The sequence below is a fragment of the Arachis stenosperma genome, chromosome 5 (genome assembly GCF_014773155.1).
Source record: "Arachis stenosperma cultivar V10309 chromosome 5, arast.V10309.gnm1.PFL2, whole genome shotgun sequence".
Taxonomy (NCBI): domain Eukaryota; kingdom Viridiplantae; phylum Streptophyta; class Magnoliopsida; order Fabales; family Fabaceae; genus Arachis; species Arachis stenosperma.
Window position 1 is genome coordinate 129283740 of NC_080381.1, and position 3081 is coordinate 129286820.

The window sequence follows — 3081 nt, forward strand, 5'->3', positions numbered from 1 at the left end:
GGTGTTCCGCAAAGCAGCAGCAGCTACCTATTCCCAAAATGCCAATCTCTCAATCGGAATCAAATGCTTAACATAAAACTAACCAATATTTTGATTACCAACAACATCAGTCCCTGTAGCATTCTCGGCACCACGTTTCTGCTTGTTAATGTCCTCCTTTGTGTGAGGCGCAGGTGCCAAATCAGAAGGCATAGTGGTCTTGTAGCTCTTATTATGACTTTCTTTGGTTCCATCTGTGGTGGTAACTACCCTGTCACCACCCTTGGGAGAATTGAAACAAAGACTCCCATATATTATATCAAAGTTTCAATCTTTGAGCAACTGGAGTTCTGGAATTGAAATTCCGAAAAACAAGAAATGGGTATAGAGTAGCAAGTGTGTATGTTTATCTAAATCAAGAATCTATAGAGAAGAAGGGTTCAGTATTGGTGGCGAAAAGAATAATAGAAAGGGAGGGAAGAAGAGGAGAAAAGGAATTCTGGGATTGGAACAAAGAGAAGAACTGCGAGTAAGGACCGGCAGCATCGTAGTAGAGGAACGTACAGGGACTAACGGCGACGTGAAACACCTTACAGGACGGCGGCGTGGTGGAGCTTCAGGTAGAAGATGAAGAAGTTGTTGAATGTGGGAAGAAGGAACGCTGTTTCTTGCTAGATTTGGGTTTGGGTTGGATTGGAAGCAGGTATGATCCACTTTGGGTTGGGTTGTCAAGCTAACTGCACGTCAGCTAGGGGTGTTCAAAACCGATCCGGACCGAACTAAATCGAAGAACCGAACCGAAAAAACCGAAAACCGAAAAAACCAAAAAAAGTGATGTGTTGCTGTTTTTTTGCGGTTCGGTTCGGTTTTCGGTTCTCACTACCAAAACCCTAACCGAACCGGTTCTTCCCAAAACCCTAAAAAATTAAACCTACCCCAGTCCCCCACCCCCTAGACCCAGACACCCATACGTGACTCGTGAGAGTGTGAGACGGCCACACCCCCACTCCCCCTGTCCCCTTCTCCTTCCCCACATGCGCGACAGGCCGACAGCTTCCCTCTCCAAATCCCAGATCGAAGCCTTCCTCAGTTCCTCCAAATCCCACCGCCGGTGCACGACCCAGCCTCCAGCCCTCCACCCAGCAGCGTTTCTGGAGCCACCTCTGACCACGCCACCTGCGACCTCGCCCCCTGCAGTCCACCCAGCAGCGTTTCTGGAGCCACCCCTAACCTCGCCACGTCCGACCTCGCCGCCTGCAGTCCACCCATCTGCGTTTCTGGAGCCCACCCACGACCTCGCCACGTCCGACCTCGCCGCCTCAAGTCCACCCAGCAGCGTTTCTGGAGCCCACCCACCCAGCCACCGATTGTCCGATTCAAGTTCATATGGAGCCCGAGCCATCTATTCAGGTTAACTTTGCTGATTTGTTGTTCAATTTAGACCTAGGGTTATAACTTATCAGTTTATTGATTTATTGTTTTATTGCTGATTCATTGTTTATTGCTTATTTATTGTTTATTGTTCAGTTATCAGTCTTGATCATTTTAGCATCTATTGATTTATCAGTTTATCAGTTTATCAGTTATTCAGTGCTGGTTCTGTGCTTAATGATTTAAACTTCAGCTGCTTGTTTATTGCTGGTTCTGTGCTTGTTTATTGCTGGTTCTGTGCTTGATTTATTGCTGGTAAAAGTGCTTGTTTATTGCTGGTTTTGTGCTTGTTTAATGCTGGTAAAAGTGCTTGTTTATTGCTGGTTTTGTGCTTGTTTAATGCTGGTAAAAGTGCCTGTTTTTTGCTGGTTCTGTGCTTATTTTTTTGCTGGTTTTGTGCTTGTTTATTGCTGGTAAAAGTGCTTGTTTATTGCTGGTTTTGTACTTGTTTAATGCTGGTAAAAGTGCTTATTTTTTTGCTGGTTTTGTGCTTGTTTAATGCTGGTTAAAGTGCTTGTTTTTTTGCTTATTTTTTTGCTGGTTTTGTGCTTGTTTAATGCTGGTTAAAGTGCTTGTTTTTTTGCTTATTTTTTTGCTGGTTTTGTGCTTGTTTTTTGCTGGTTTTGTGCTTGTTTAATGCTGGTAAAAGTGCTTATTTTTTTGCTAGTTTTGTGCTTGTTTAATGCTGGTTAAAGTGCTTGTTTTTTTGCTTATTTTTTTGCTGGTTTTGTGCTTGTTTAATGCTGGTAAAAGTACTTGTTTATTGCTGGTTTTGTGCTTGTTTAATGCTGGTAAAAGTGCTTGTTTTTTTGCTGGTTTTGTGCTTGTTTAATGCTGGTAAAAGTGCTTGTTGTTTGCTGGTTCTGTGCTTGATTTATTGCTGGTTCTGTGCTTGTTTAATGCTTGATTTATTGCTGCTTAATGATCTAAACTTCAGCTGCTTGTTTCTGTGATTGATTTATTGCTGGCTGCTGCTTAATGATTTAAACTTTTATTGCTTGTTCTGTCCTTGATTTATTGTATTTGTTTATGTAGTTTGACGCCAGTTCAAGTGAGAATATGGGCGACATTGGATTGCCTCCCGTTCCTATTCTGAATGAATCAACAAGCATCAGATCTCCGACTGCATTGCCTCCTGTGCCAGCTCCTCATCGAAACACAAGGAAGCTTGCTAGTAGAGGCCTAGGGAAAAGGCGGGCTGTTGAAGAAGCTCCCGTTGATGACTCTGCTGAAACTGAGACCGACGAAGGTAAGAGAAAATCTTGTAGACCTAGGTCTTGGACATGGGATCACTTTACTAAAGATGAAACTAGTAATCCACAGTATCCTAGAGCTAAATGTAATTGGTGTGGGGCTAGTTATGCATGTGATACACATAAAAATGGCATTAGTAACATGAAAAATCACTTGTTGTCGCAATGCAAAAAATTTCTGAAGGAGGCATTAGATCCTACCCAAAAGATTCTTTGTTTTCAAGATGTGGTAAAAGATGATAGGAAAGGGATAGGTAGTTCACTTTCTGCCGTGTCATTTGATGTTGATCGTTGTAGACAAGCACTTGCTAGAATGATTATTGTGGATGAATTGCCTTTTTCGCATGTTGAGGGGGAGGGTTTTCGTTATTATACGAGTTGTTTGCAACCCAAGTTTCCAATTCCTGGAAGGCTCACA